This window comes from Rhinoderma darwinii, chromosome 6 (genome assembly GCF_050947455.1).
Source record: "Rhinoderma darwinii isolate aRhiDar2 chromosome 6, aRhiDar2.hap1, whole genome shotgun sequence".
Taxonomy (NCBI): domain Eukaryota; kingdom Metazoa; phylum Chordata; class Amphibia; order Anura; family Rhinodermatidae; genus Rhinoderma; species Rhinoderma darwinii.
Window position 1 is genome coordinate 20,302,948 of NC_134692.1, and position 16,364 is coordinate 20,319,311.

General features: G+C 45.9%; 1 protein-coding gene and 1 long non-coding RNA gene across 3 annotated transcripts in view; one reads left to right on the forward strand and one right to left on the reverse strand.

The window, feature by feature from the left end:
- The first annotated feature begins 3 nt into the window (after nucleotides 1-3).
- The window catches only part of MBD5 (methyl-CpG binding domain protein 5), a 48,154-nt gene continuing 31,793 nt past the window's right edge, over nucleotides 4-16,364 (forward strand). For both annotated transcript variants that reach the window (XM_075829256.1, XM_075829257.1), the window contains exon 1: nucleotides 4-408. The gene's annotated coding sequence lies outside the window, so the exon portion shown is untranslated. The remainder of the gene's footprint in view (nucleotides 409-16,364) is intronic.
- The window catches only part of LOC142655300 (uncharacterized), a 55,488-nt gene continuing 53,525 nt past the window's right edge, over nucleotides 14,402-16,364 (reverse strand). Inside the window, exon 3 of the long non-coding RNA XR_012849470.1 lies at nucleotides 14,402-14,689. This is a non-coding gene — a long non-coding RNA (uncharacterized LOC142655300). The remainder of the gene's footprint in view (nucleotides 14,690-16,364) is intronic.

Consider the following 16,364-nt stretch of genomic DNA (forward strand, 5'->3'; position numbering starts at 1 on the left):
AAGGGCTACTTCCGGAATGCCATCACTTCCGGGATCTCCTCCGCGCGGTGCTCTGTGGGTCCCCAACTCCCCCGCCCTGGCCCGGACATGCGCAGTTGGAAAACTCCCATCTTTCTGCTAAGGTGCCAGGGAACCAGGAGCTGCCCGGATAGCCAGCGTGGGGGCGCTGAGGGGCGTCTTGTTCAGTCCGGGGGTGCGAGTGTAAGAGGGACCACTGCCCTCCGCCTCCCATCTAGATGCGGGTCGGGTTGACCCGGGGGGGAGGGGGGAGTGCTCACCGGGCCTGGGCCGCACACTGAGAGGGACAGGAGCCCCCCGGAGCCCACCACAGGAGCCGTTCTGTTATCCGGTGTGCTGCTGTACCCGGGGGTGTGCTGGAGAAGCGGGTGACAACACTACAGGCGCTGGGTAAGTGGGGACACAACTCTGCTAGGTGTGAGGCAGGGGACTGACCTGTGCAGGAGCTGATGTCAGGACCTTCATGTGGATGTCATAATGTACGGGGCACTGCTCAGGGGGCAGGGGTTTTGGTAGACACCGATGAGGTGACTGATCGTATAGGGTGACATTAATGACAGTTACCAGGTGATACTGATCAGGATGACAGGTCATGTGAGGGGGTGATGATTGGGTGAGGGGGTGATGATTGGGTGACGGGTCGTGTGAGGGAGTGATGATTGGGTGACGGGTCGTGTGAGGGGTAGATGATTGGGTGACGGGTCGTGTGAGGGGTAGATGATTGGGTGACGGGTCGTGTGAGGGGTAGATGATTGGGTGACGGGTCGTGTGAGGGGTAGATGATTGGGTGACGGGTCGTGTGAGGGGGTGATTGGGTGACGGGTCGTGTGAGGGGGTGATGATTGGGTGACGGGTCGTGTGAGGGGGTGATGATTGGGTGACGGGTCGTGTGAGGGGGTGATTGGGTGACGGGTCGTGTGAGGGGGTGATGATTGGGTGAGGGGGTGATTGGGTGACGGGTTGTGTGAGGGGGTGATGATTGGGTGACGGGTCGTGTGAGGGGTAGATGATTGGGTGACGGGTCGTGTGAGGGGTAGATGATTGGGTGACGGGTCGTGTGAGGGGTAGATGATTGGGTGACGGGTCGTGTGAGGGGTAGATGATTGGGTGACGGGTCGTGTGAGGGGTAGATGATTGGGTGACGGGTCGTGTGAGGGGGTGATGATTGGGTGACGGGTCGTGTGAGGGGGTGATGATTGGGTGACGGGTCGTGTGAGGGGGTGATGATTGGGTGAGGGGGTGATTGGGTGACGGGTCGTGTGAGGGCTTGATGATTGGGTGACGAGTCGTGTGAGGGCTTGATGATTGGGTGACGGGTCGTGTGAGGGCTTGATGATTGGGTGACGGGTCGTGTGAGGGCTTGATGATTGGGTGACTGGTCGTGTGAGGGGGTGATGATTGGGTGAGGGGGTGATGTTTGGGTGACAGGTCGTGTGAGGGGGTGACGATTGGGTGACTGGTCGTGTGAGGGGTTGATTGGGTGAGGGGGTGATGTTTGGGTGACTGGTCGTGTGATTGGGTGAGGGGGTGATGTTTGGGTGACTGGTCGTGTGAGGGGTAGATGATTGGGTGACGGGTCGTGTGAGGGGGTGATGATTGGGTGACGGGTCGTGTGAGGGGTAGATGATTGGGTGACGGGTCGTGTGAGGGGTAGATGATTGGGTGACGGGTCGTGTGAGGGGGTGATGATTGGGTGACTGGTCGTGTGAGGGGTAGATGATTGGGTGACGGGTCGTGTGAGGGCTTGATGATTGGGTGACGGGTCGTGTGAGGGCTTGATGATTGGGTGACGGGTCGTGTGAGGGCTTGATGATTGGGTGACGGGTCGTGTGAGGGCTTGATGATTGGGTGACTGGTCGTGTGAGGGGGTGATGTTTGGGTGACTGGTCGTGTGAGGGGGTGATTGGGTGAGGGGGTGATGTTTGGGTGACGGGTCGTGTGAGGGGTAGATGATTGGGTGACGGGTCGTGTGAGGGGGTGATGATTGGGTGACGGGTCGTGTGAGGGGTAGATGATTGGGTGACGGGTCGTGTGAGGGGTAGATGATTGGGTGACGGGTCGTGTGAGGGGGTGATGATTGGGTGACGGGTCGTGTGAGGGGGTGATGATTGGGTGACTGGTCGTGTGAGGGGGTGATGATTGGGTGACGGGTCGTGTGAGGGGGTGATGATTGGGTGACGGGTCGTGTGAGGGGGTGATGATTGGGTGACTGGTCGTGTGAGGGGGTGATGATTGGGTGACTGGTCGTGTGAGGGGGTGATGATTAGGTGAGGGGGTGATGTTTGGGTGACGGGTCGTGTGAGGGAGTGATGATTGGGTGACGGGTCGTGTGAGGGGGGTGACGGGTCGTGTGAGGGGGTGACGGGTCGTGTGAGGGGTAGATGATTGGGTGACGGGTCGTGTGAGGGCTTGATGATTGGGTGACGGGTCGTGTGAGGGGGTGATTGGGTGACTGGTCGTGTGAGGGGGTGATTGGGTGACTGGTCGTGTGAGGGGGTGATGATTGGGTGACTGGTCGTGTGAGGGGGTGATGATTGGGTGACGGGTCGTGTGAGGGGGTGATGATTGGGTGAGGGGTAGATGATTGGGTGACGGGTCGTTTGAGGGGGTGATGATTGGGTGACTGGTCGTTTGAGGGGGTGATGATTGGGTGACGGGTCGTATGAGGCGGGAGTGATTGGGTGAGGGGTAGATGATTGGGTGAGGGGTCGTGTGAGGGCTTGATGATTGGGGGAGGGCTTGATGATTGGGTGACAGGTCATGCGAGGATTGTCATTCCTCAAACAGCTCGTCCATTACAGCGATACTTGGGGTCAGCGATGAGGGGGCTTGTTGACTACGTCGGTCGTTGCATCCTTTTTAATAGGGGGATCCATTATTAATTCACAGGGTTCTTCTGATTCTATTCTGTAAGTTACAAGAAGATGGTAACTTATGCACGTTCTGAACTTTTGTGATTGTTATGCGGCTCATGTGGCTTTCTCTGTGGGGGAGTTTTGGACGATGTCGTAACTATTCAGGATACTGGATGACAGAGGTCAGCACAATGGCGTGGGGAGAGATCGTTAGGTGCATTGATGGGTGACGTGAGTAGCTTACTGGTTGCATGAAGGCAGTAATGTATGGACAGCACCTCTACCAGCAGTAGGTAGTATCCTATCAATTATACTCATTAATGTACGTTCCGGATCTGCTGTGTCTACTGTAATGACAACCAATATATTTGCCATTTTTTAGCGCCTCAACTTTTTTCAGACTCCTGTGCAGTGAAGCCGGTCATCTCTCACATCATGTTGCTTCATCACTAGATAGATTTATCTTTTAGGACTCTAGGAAAGATTGTTGACAACGCGAATGGCTGCCAGGGACTGCTGGGGTTTGTAGTTTTGCACCAGCCGGAGGGCCACAGGTTGAGGTGCTTTCACATAAGCCTGATGGTAACACTTTTTTTTTTTTGTTGGCAGATCACTACTTATTTTTAAACAACCTTTTTGGCCACATGGCTTCTACAGATGAAACAACTTGTTGTCTGTAGAAGCCATGTGACTCAAAACTTCATGGTAAAACGCGCACGGTTTTGCTAAGCGGTATTTGACTGCACAGCAAAAAGTCAGTGCCATTCATCACATGTGAAAGCACCTTTAGCGATCACTGTTTTAAAGCGGTTTCCTAAGGTGAAATAGGCATCAGCTAATGGCGTAGGTCTTGCCATTGAAACCATCAGCGATATCGGCTGCAGACCGCCACATATTTTGCTGCACCGAACCCGGCACTGGCCTTTGCAATGTAGAGGGGGGGATTTGGGAAGGTGGTTTTCCGGATGGGCATTGCATACTTCATCTCTTTTCTTTGATATACCAATTTGGCAAGGTTGGACAAATCTTATAAGCCAGGTAACTAGTGCATCCAAAATTTGCCGCTGGCGCCTATTGCTTTTTCAGTGATTTTATTCAATACTGGACTGGGTAACTATTAGCAATATCTATGTAAATTGGTGTCTGACTACGTTGTACGGCTGTAGAGGGTTTTTTTTTTTTCTTTTACTGTGGCTGTCAGGGCATGCTGGAGATTATAGTTTCACAAGGTCTGGGCATTTTGTTCTGCAGTATGGCTGACTATAAGTTTAATTCGTCTGAACACTAGAAGGCCAGTTTCACACACAGCAGTATTATTTTTCGCTGTTTTTCTTCCCGTGACTTTTTTCAAATATCTAAATACATAGCGTTTTGGGTATAGGGGAATTTTTTACAAAATGCCATATGCTCTAGGTATGAAGTTTTTTTTTTTTCTAACTTTTTTTTTTATTCCATAGGCCTTAATAGAACTTCAAAAAAAATTGTGAAAGGAGACACAAATTGAAAAACATCATATGCTTTTGCGTCCCCCTTCACATCGCGTTCTGTCGGAGGTATATGTCGGGAGGACTCTAGATAGGCATACATTGGGATACGGCCAGACCTTATGAAGCTTTAGGAAGCCCCATATGTGCACAGTGATATCTAGAGTTTCCCAATGAATACGTTTTACCTGGGACTGGTTCCTTACAGTGGTATTCGTCACCCATAGACTCCAATGGTAAAAAAAAAAGTATACCGCGCAGTATACGTTTTTTGTTTTTTTTTGCATGATCCCCCAGGATGGAATAGCATTGTCTACTATACTATTCATCCTTAAAAAAAAAAAGTATACTGACCTATACCAGCTCGACTGCGACCAAAAGGACACTTTTTTTTAGGTCTCAGTCAGGCTAATGAAGCCCTATGAACACATTTATTGTGTCGATTTTTTTTTTTTAGGTGATAAATATCTGATCGGTGAGGGTCCGACCGCTTTATTCATTTCTATGGGACTGCCACTTTGCTATCTTCGGCAGCCCCATCGAAATGAATAGAGCAGTGGCCGAGCATGCGCACTACCGCTCCAGTCATGTGGGGCTCCCAGGAATGGCAAGGTAAGCCCGTTCTCGGTGGACAGGTGATAAATAATGATTATGGGAAAACCCCTCTCACTTGGATGATGGGTTGCAGGAATGTTATCTATAGGGAGAATTCACACTCGGCAGATTTGTTGCAGAAATCTCTGCGACTGTCCCATTCATCTAAATAGGGTTTGTAGGGAACATGCACCTGCTGCAGACACAACGCTATTCACACTGTATGGAACTGATTTAGTTGCAGAAATTTCTGCAACAAATTTGCCGTTTGTGAATATACCAATAGAGGACCAGTAAACGGAGGTAGGATCCATCATGTTCACACGTGACACAGAAATCTGTTCCCTACAACTGATGCATACAAGAAATTGAGCCATTTCTGCGGTACGTGCGTCAGATTTTTTACTACCCGCTATTAGATGTATGAGACAGATTTTTTCAGTTGCAGAAATTTATTCGTCAATTTTGTCATTTCAACATGCTGTAAGTCTGCGGCTACACACGGGAGGATTTATTAACCACTATTCCAGTATAGAAAAGTTGCAAGGCTAATTAGGTGGAGCTTAAGGGGAAGCTGTCACCAGCATTTCACCTATTAAACCAGAAAAACCTAGTGGTAGTGGGTGAAAAATAATTTTTATGGAACCTATAATTATCTTCTAAGTAGCTCTGTACCTTTTTAGTATTCCAATTTTTAGTGTTCCCGTGCCGTATGCTAATGAGCTTGAGTCATATCGCCATTCCTCAAGCCTTTCCGAGTTAACCCCGCCTATTACTTTTGATTGACAGCATTCAGGGCGGGACAGTTTTCGGCGGTGGGAGGGCATAAGAAGAGGACTGAACGAGACTGCCGGATTATTACCATAAAAGGCGCAAAATGTTTACAGATCGTTATTTACGGTCGGAGGAGGAGTTTAGGAGAGGGGATAACGGCAGTGAACTTTTGACAGTAGCGGCCAGCGAGGGGTGAGGAGAGTTTAATAGGTGAAATGCTGGTGACTGGATCTCTTTAACAGAAGGGTTCACCCGCGTCTTGACACATTTACCATAATTCACAACAGAAACTCGCGTAGATTTCACTCACTGGCGCACGGCGAGCCAGAGATGCCGATTAGCAGAATTTTGAATGTTATCCCCATTTGTACCCCTCGTAATGTAATGGGTAAAATTTTAAGCAATTTCTGTGTTAAAGCTCGGTTCCGGGGAGGGAAGCTGCGTCCAGCCAATGTAGAATTACCCGGCGGTTATTGAGATGAACGGGTGTCCTTGTAATACGTAGATGGCTCGAGTACACCAGAACGGAAGCTGATTTCTAAGGGTATGTTCACACGCAGTGTTTTTTGGCGTTTTTTTTTGGGTGTAAACACCTTGAAAAATACCTGAAAAAACGGAAGCTGAACGCCTCCAAACATCTGCTTACTGATTTCAATGGGAAAAACAGCATTTTCGCTCAGACGGGGCGTTTTTTAACGCAGCCTTTTGAAAAAACGGTGCTTAAGAAACTGCCCCGTAAAAAGGAGCATGTCACATCTTGAGCCGTTTTTTGGAGGCGTTTTATCATTGTGTAAATAGAAAGACCGCTCCAAAAAACGTGTTTGATGCTGTAAAAACGGCTGAAAATCAATGACTGTTTCCCTTGAAAACGGCTCTGTATTTTACAGCCACTTTTACTTTAGAGTGTGAACATAGCCTTAGAGCGACTCATAGAGGGGGGGTCCCAAAATAACTAGTTTAAGGAATTGTTCACAGCGGTGTACAGAGCCCACATCAGGGTGTCTTTGGCCAAAATATTCTTGACTACTAGAATACTGCAGACTGTGCTGCTCTTGCCGTAAAAAAAATAAATACAGGAAAGCTTACCAAAATCACCAGCAGAGGTTTACCACAAAATGTACACCGCCTTAGCGGGTAAAAAAATAAATCTTGGTGGGTTGTGTTTTTTTTTGGGGGGGGGGGGGTTTAATGTGAACGTTTAAAGGGGTAGTAGTCCAGCCAGGGTATTAATTGTACTGTATTATCCGTGTGGAGTTGTTCAGATAGCACCAGTTTTCTCAGGTGCTCAGAATAGCCTCCCAACCCAGTTGAAGAAATAGAAAGAATTGTATTCGACACACTCTTGGAAAGGTAAAGTGAATTTATTTCTATATTTTTTTTTTTTTTTATCGTAATGCCAGTGGCTATATGTGCAACGTTTCGGTCGTGAGACCTTCGTCAGGCACTGAGCCGTACTGGGGACTGGTTTAGCGTTCTAGCTGGCGCTGAATCTATAATGGCGGCTTACTGCTCTAAGTGGCGCTCACACATACTGTAATATGTTCACGTGGGGCAGGAAATAACCTCGGTAAACATCCAGCAGTCCTGAAAATTCGATAGTCCAGGACTGCCTAGGGTCAGCTTACCGGAAATGCCAAGCTACAGGAACTATATAATGACTTACCATGGCAGCGATCCACGGTCACCAGAACCTCTGCGGCGGACAGGAGATTTTTAGCAGATCCTAGGTTACTGTATGGCCGAGTTCACACGTAACGTAAATACTGCCGATTTTCTGCAGCGATTGCAGAAAATCCTCAGCGTACAGTAGCAGCAAAGTGGATGAGATTTGAACAAACCTCATCCACGCGCTGTGTAAAAATCCCGCCGAAAAACCATTCATAAATTGACCTGCGGTGCGTTTTTTTTTTTTTTTAATCCTCAGCGTGTTCCATTTATGCTGCGGAATTGCTGGTTTTCTGTTGCAGGTTTTTCCTATTGAATACAATGGGTGAGGTAAAACCCGCAAAAAATAGATGTGGTGATTTTTGCGGCAGAAAAGCTGTGAATCCACCGCCAAAAGCGCAACTCGGAGAAAAAAAAGTCTATACCTACCCAGATCTCTCAGCTCCTAACTCCAGGGATGACGTTTTATCCCATGTGACTGCTAGGGCCAATAACAGCCTGCAGAGGTCACATGGGATGAAAAGTCATCCCATGAGGGTGGGTTGTAGGACGTCAGAAGAACGCGTCGCCATGGCTACGGGTATCACATTTTTTTATTTATTTTTTTACGTGCCGTTTTCCACAGCAGACATTTCGGCAGGACAACTGCACCACAATTGTGTGCAAGTTTTCATCAGAATTCCCTGCAGGCTCCAGTGCGGATATACTGTGTACCTTTTACGTAGCGTATCCGCCCTGTGTGAACATACCCTATAACTTTCATCCCCGGTGCGTCTTCATGCACTATAGAGAAGAAAAAAAAATCAGTAAATTGTGTAGATGACTTTCTCTATGGGCCTCCTAGTATCGCATGGAGATGTCGGCGTCCTACAGGAATAATGTGGGGCTCCATAGTTGCTTGGGACGACAATTACAAAGTGCAGATGCTAACCTTACCCTGGCACCACTGCGAGAGCCGTGCGGTGAAGAAAGATTGGGACGGATGTATTCGATGTTTTATTTCTGTATATGTAGATAAGCCGTGTCGTAGAGTGTGTATCAAAATAAACATTCATGCTTTACCGACTAGACCTGGTCCACACAAGGATGTACGGCAGCACATGGAGTCATTCTAGGCTCTCTAATACTGAGATAAGGGCACGCTATGTTCTGCCCATTACAGGATTATTCTACCTTAGAATCAACCTTTCCAGAGGAAAATAGCTCCGTAATACGGCATCCGATGCAGCAAGACGTGAGTATTAACAACAACTCGGAGGTTGTATGATACCGTAGTACAGTCTTGTGTATGAGGCCAAACTTAAAGAGCAACACAGGGAAAACTTTTCCTAAGTTTTTTATTTGGGAAAGTTTTCCTGCATCGTTCTGACACGATTCACGCCCGTTCTTGACACTATATGGCTCCACAACACAGCTGAATTATGGCGGTCTGAAGTCATCCTTAAAATTAGATTTTTATGCTGTAGACTGACATTTTGGACCTCACTGGTAGCCAGTTGGATTTTTTTGTTTTATGATGTCTATACTCGTCAGTAGAAAACAAACCACAGATTTTTGACATCAGCTGGTAATATCTGGGAACATTGGTCACTTGGCTCCTACAATTTGCCTGGCTTTGTTATACCTACAGTTTGGTTTTTTGGGGTGTTTTTTTTTACCCTTCATTCATTTCTAGGTTTATTGTCCCTTTATGCTGGTTTGTCACGTCACGGCAAAAGCGCACAATTTTGCCATAATTTTCGCAAAATCGCAGCAAAACACTGCCGTCATAGCAAAAAAAGAATGCGTTTGGACTGCCACGTATGAGCCCAGCCAAAAGGAAATGTCTCGTGTATTTTAGTTTCAGTAATTATGTTAAAGTCCTGCTTATAAGAAAAATTGCAGAAGAAGAAAACCGGTGCTTCTTTAAGGTAATAAAGTTTGGGGATAAATGCGATATGTGTGAATCTAGATAGTCACCGGATGGAGTTGTGCAGGATGATCGGCACAACTCAACTTTGACACGTGTCGAGTCAATCTGACCACAGTCTCAGCGTAGTTTGCAGGCCTCCGGAATGGTGTGTAGCTCCTAAAGTGGAGATTCTGCCATCGTCCGATCATTGGCAAAGTGACTAAAGAAAACTCCTTTCTGGGGCGCTCCTGTGCTGGTATTCGGATACATTTACAGTAGATTTCCAAAGAATAAGTGTTTATTCATACAGCTATATAAAGTCAAATACTGTGCAACGCGTTTCGACCTCGTACTGAGGTCTTCGCCATGTATATAGCATTGTTTAAAATCACATCTTTATAAGTAACCTTGCTTAATTGCATTAACGCCCGATTCAAGGTCAATTGTGGGCGTGTTTAAAAACTTTTGTTTGTATTCGGCTATTTTATTTTGCCTTGGTGATGGGGGGGGGGGGTGATCCATTTTATTACTTTCGTTTGTCTGTGGCTGCGATTTTGGACTGTATCGCTTAGTATGTTTTGGTTTTTCACTTCTGTTTTATTTACATTTTATTTTCCCATGCTTACGTCGTCATTGTTGTTTTTCCCACGCTATTGATTGGCCGTTGTTCCTGGCTCTTCTCTGATTGGCTGTTATTCCATTTTCACTTCTGATTGGTTGCTACTTCTTTGCTAAACGGTTACCCGTGCGAATAACAGCCAATCAGAGAAGAGCCAGGAACAACGACGAAAATCCACCAAAATCGGCACGATTTGCAGTGCCGAAACGGCAGAGAACAAAAATAAAAAGACTATACAATAGCGCTCCCGTAGCGATGCGTCCTTATTCCTTCCGGCTGATGTCTTTACAGGCGGCCTCTGTTGACATTTCGTCACGTGATTGGATGCAGCGGTCTGTTAGGAATTTTTATTTTCAGGACTTGCAGATTTTGGTGTGGAATTTATTGACAGAGCCTTTCTTATCTATGTGGATAGTGGTACACGGCCCGACTCTGGCTGGAAAAATAAGTGCCGATGAACGATATAGCATGTAGACCGGTGCTCGCTTTACACAGGTAGATGTGCTGCGGACTAGTGACTGGTTTTTTGACCGCATAAAAGATCCAATCAGCTGATAAACGAGCGTTTGCTAGATCATCTGCGGATCTTACTCGGTTTGCCCAATCATTGGCCCGTGTACAAGGGCCTTTTACTATCCTGTATTATTTATGCATCCAGTGATATAATAGAGCTGTCATTAAAGAAACACTCAAAGCAAAAAATGTTTTGGGACCACCCCTTGTTTGTAATTGAGGTGGTTCAACTATATTGTGGTTTGAAAACTCACCTATGACTTAAAGTTGTAGTTTAAGCCTCCGATCCGGGACGCCGTTCGGTTATATGACCCCCGATCTGACTGACTAAATACTTCAGGTCTGCTGTGTGAATTAGACGTCTGTCTCTATTCCTTGCTAGCTGTCAAACTACCGGAGGTATCACAAGTTAAAGACAAAGTCGGGAATGGGAACTGTATATGCATATACAGTAGTATACAGCTCCCATTCCTGACTGTTTTCAACTGGTTATATTTCTGGTTGTTTCACAGCTAGGGCTGCGATCCTGATTTCCTATGAAAGATTAGAATCTTTTTCATATGCCACCAGAACCTCTGTTCTAGGTGGTCTACAGCCGGAGATATGGCTATTTGAAGTGATCCCCCTTCCCTCCAGCCTCAGTCTCTCACACTGTGTGAAGCAGCTTCATGCTGATAGGACGGCGTCAGAGGCTGTGAGGAGGCTCCACCTCCGGAGAATCGCTTGTGGTGGCGCCCACTTGTCTAGTATAGCCTCATTTACATATTTAGAAAAAAGTTTCTAACTTTTGACATAATCTTTAAGACTGGGCTGGACAAATTCCATATCCCAGGTAACTAATGCGTCTAAATATTTAGATCCATTTACATCCGTAAGTGTGAATGTTGAAGTTGGAGCCAGCTATACATTTCCCTGCGGGACATGTGGCATTACATGCCAGAATTACAGGACGCTCCCTCCCCTCTATTATGTCCTGTTATGACACCCCCTCCTCGCCTTTACGGGTATGTTCATATGTAAAGACCATTTCACAGAATTTGAGTAACTTTATAAATACGTGAGATGACTTATCTTGTACTAATCCTGAGTAACAGCCTGTATTATACTCCAGAGCTGCGTTCACACTTCTGCTGGTTGCTATCGCAGTCATCAAGCTTGTTGTCAGACACGCCCATAACAGTTTGGCTTCGTAATGAAGAGTTATGCAGTTTGCTACTAAACTTTGTGTTTCAATTACTCTCACTTTTCAAGATCCCAACTTGCTGTCAGTGAATAGAAACTTGTCTTGTTTACATCCAGCAACTGTCAACCTGTCCTGATCATTTCCAAGTGACACAGGTCAATGAATCGTTAAATATATCAGAGCTTTCATTCTTGTGAGGCCATGCAATGGGGATTTGTTGTACCATTTTGCCACGATTTTGGGAAAATACAGCAAAGACTCTAGAAAATAATGACAAATGTGCAACAAAACCGCTACATGTGAAACTGACCAATTATATTAGAAAGTTGGATGAGGCTACGCCATACATAAAAATTAGAGAACTCAAGGCCAGGATCACACACGCAGTTTTTGCCTCAGTTTTTTTAAGCCAAAGCCAGAAGTGGACACAAAAGGAAGGAAAGATATGAGGAGATGATGATGATGCATCTTTTTTCCTTTGCGTCCACTCCTGTGTTTGGCGAAAAACTGCATCAAAACTGCGTGTGAGATCCTGGCGTCACTCATGCAGGTTTTGGTGCAATTTTTTGGAGCCAAAGCCAAAAGAGGATTCAACAGGAATGACACATATTTTTCCTTGCTTTATACCTCCCCCTCCCTTTTGGATTATCACTGGCTTTGGCTCAAAAACTGCACCAAAAAAAACTGCATGTGTGATTATAGCCTAAGGCCAGGATCACACACTGTTTTTGTGGCAGTTCTTGCGCAGTATTTTTGAGCCAAAGTCAGAAGTGGATCCATAAGGAAGGAAAGGTATAAAGAAAAGACTGATATATCTCCTGTTATTCGTGTCTGCTCCTGTGTTTAGCTAAAAAAAAACTGCATCAAAACTGTGTGTGGGATTTTGGCCTTAGGCAATCCAGACCATTCAATCAAATACCTGAAATCATCATATTCATTTCTTAATTTTTTTTTTTACTTGCTCCTCGTAATGCTCCCTGTTATATAAACCTCCGTATTGCGCGAAGGTTGTGAGTCGTAGATGGCGCATTTCTGTGTTTTGCCTCGGGACTCTTTAATTTTTCATTTGTGCTTTCAAGGATTTTCCTCTGTGGTTTTTATGTTTTACTGGTGGTTCTGTTCGCACTTCTATAATAAACTTACCTGAAAATAATGCCCCATTTCTTGAGCATCAATGTGTGTCTATCCTACGGCTCTGTGGTGTTTCTATAGCCGTCCGTCTAGAGTAAAACATTCTGCCACTCGGCAGTCGGGTTTACTTGGGGTCTCTTAGAACATTTGTAGCTGTATGAGCTAGAACAGGGACCTACCTGCAACCTTTGGCACTCCAGCTGTTGTGAAACTACAACTCCCAGCATTCCCTGACAGCCATAGACTCTATTTTTCCAGTCGAAGGCTGCCCGAGCATGCTGGGAGTTGTAGTTTCACAACAACTGGAGTGTCTAAGGTTTCTGACCCCAGACCTACAATGTGATCATCTTTCATTACTGTAACTTCTATCATCCTCCTGGATTGTTGCCCGTTTTCTTATAATATTTAGCAGATAATTGGTTAGGAGTACTAAAAGGTCAACGCAACCCTACAAAAAATTTCCAGGACCCGGCTTAATACCTGTACAGGTAATGGACATCTTGTATATGGCATTTCATATGTTTGTTTTATAGGGATTGGTTATGTTATTCCATATGATATATCTATTGCTTATACAAAGTTTTATATGTGACAATGTTCCCGCTGCTGTATATAGTATAAGAATATAAGGCTGGGTTCACACGTTGTGGATTCGTGACAGATCTCACCCTCTGCAATGCAAAGGGTAAAATTTGCTAGAGGATTGATATGCCGCGGGTTTGGAAATGAACGTGCCCTGGCAACCTGACCCACATGCGTTAACTGTCGCAGATTTTCAGTGCGGAATCTGCACTGAAAATCTGCAACGAGTCCACGACGTGTGAGCTCAGTCTTCGTAGTCACAGAGGAGCTTTTATACACATTTGGAACTCCATAGTCATTTCTAAAACTTCCACCTTTCTGGATTGGGTATTTTTGGAATGTAAATGTGAGCTGATTCAGAACCTCTTTGAAAGATTAATGTCAAATTCTATTAATTGACTTAAACCCTGACACACATGGCGTCATGCACATGACTGTAGTTTAGCGGTCGTATACTATCCGCAATTGCGCATCGTATAAAACACGTTTTCCTATGGGCCAGTGCACATGACTGTGGTTTCCACAGTCCGAAATAGGACATGTCATTACGGTCCGCAATAGGAATCAATAAACATCTTCTATGTGCACAGTCTGTGATTGCGGACAGCTTGTGAATGACTCCTCATGCACACGGCCGTATTTTTGCATCCGCAAAAATGCGGATAAATTGCAGACCCATTCATTTCTATGGGCCCACACACACAACAGTGGTGTCCATGGTCCGTGCATTGGCCGGGAGCCCGGATCGCAAAAATATAGGACAAGTCGTTCTATGGTCTGGATTTGCGGTCCGAACTCACTGAAATCAATGTGTGCACGGTCCATGAATTGCAGACGGCCCGCGGATGCCACTGAATGGATATTGGGGTCACTGCATGATTGAGATCCGCTGCTGCATTCATCGTCTAGCACTAATATGTTTATTGCCCCGTGCAAAACTGTGGGACACTTAGGAAATAACATTAAAGTAGAAGTCGATGAAGTCTAGAAATTTGCTGCTGGCTTCTGACTTTTTGGGTGGTCTTTTATTGATGTCCACAATTTGTTCACGCCTGCAACTGCAGTGCTAAAATTGTTAGGGAGCGGTTACCCCACAATGAATCCACTGTGCATCATATGGTCTTGTGGTCCACATTTGTTTAATCCAGTTGAGTTTAGTCTCAGTTCACACTAGCGTCTTGGCTTCCGTTCATGGTTCTGACCGATCCATTTTTGAATGGATCCCATTGACTTATAATGCGGTCTGTCTGATTTCTGTTGGGGTTCTGGTATTTTTGACAGCGTGTGAACAGAGCCTTAGAAATATAGGCAGAATTCTGATCGGTTCCCCTGGTTGCCAGATTTTCTTTAAGACTGGAATTACACATGCAGTTTATATACCTGGAATGGATGCAAAAGGAGAAGTATAAGGGTCCATTCACACGTGGAGGCGAGGTTAGAACCTCATCAGAAAACCGCGTGTGGTTAAAGGGAACCTGTCACCAGCGTTTCACCTATTAAACTTGCAATACCTGGTGGAAGTGGGTGAAAAATTATTTATCTAACCTATAATTGTCTTTGAAGTAGTCTCTGTACTTTTAGTATTCAGTTTTTTAGAGTTCCCACGCCGTATGCTAATGAGCAGAAGTCATATCTTTATTCCTCAAGCCTTTCTGAGTTAACCCCGCCTCCTTACTTTTGATTGACAGCTCCTCGCCTCCCCCAGCACACATGAAATCCCGCCCTTGCGCATCAATGTCCTGCTCTGGTGTGTGCGCACAATGGGACACCATAGCGGTGCATGCACAGTAACTAGATTTGACTGGCACCGAAGAAGTCAGTCCCGCTGACCTGATGGATTCAGGTTTCAGCGCACAATACAGCTTCTATCTGAAAAAGTTCAATTTTTTTTATGAAAAACCAAATAACAAAGTTGCACAAAACACTAACCCAACACCAACCACGAAAAACGGAAAAACCCCAGGCCACATGTGACGTGTGTAGGGAAGCCGACAAACAACAGAACCCTTCAAAGGTCATCACGCACCCACGGTGCGGCTCCAGATCGACACTCGAAATATGCCGGCAAAGTATCCCTCACGCGAAGGCAGGATGAGAGAGATCGGCCGAGAGGAATAACCGGGACACTGAGGCTGCTGCCTGCATGTGTAAGGATATATTCTGCATCAAAGGTAGCATCATTAATGCAGCAGAAGTTATGCAGGCCGACACACAATTCTATAACATGTGTCACATTCTGCATGGACAATTGCATTGTCGTCACAAAGACACGGCACCTGCGCGACATAATTCAAAAGGCGCATTCCACACATCGACGAGCTCGGCAGAGGCGGAGATTAAGGTGCTAAACCTGCTTCTCCCAGCAAGCATGGGTTGGGCCAGCTGGCCTATTTGTACGCTGGCTTGCCATGAATCTCCTCTGCGTTTTTGACGCACGTTGCAAACGCTAGTCGTGCGCGCGTTTAAAACGCAACAACGCTGCGTATACGCAGCCAAAACGCAATGCCAACGCGCGCAAAACGCACAAGCTCGTGTAAATGAGGCCTAACAATGGGCTGGAACAATGAGAAGTGTAAGACGCTGATTGGTCTCTGATTGGTCAGCGTCATACACTCCTGTGTCCAACGTCCAGTTGTCTATTAAGAAACGAATTAGCATAAATCTAAAATTGCTCGTAACTTGCTCAAAAATGATTGTTTTTCAAAATGAAAACCACTGCTGTTATCTACATTCCAGCGCCAATCATATTATGTAGGAGATAGGGCACTTATAATCTGCTGACAGCCTCTTTAAGCTATATTTTATTAAAAACAAAACCTCATCCCAACTGTGAAGCACGGTGGAAGGAGCATCATGGTTTGTGGCTGCTGTCTGGACACCTGGCGATCTTTGAAGTTTAGAATTGCCAAGTTCGAGTCCTGACCTTAAACCTATGAAGATGCAGTAACATGACCTCAAGAATGCTATACATGCAAGACACCCCAGATATATTGATGAACTGAAACACATTTGCAGGGGGAATGATCTATAATTTCTCCATAACGTTGTGAAATCA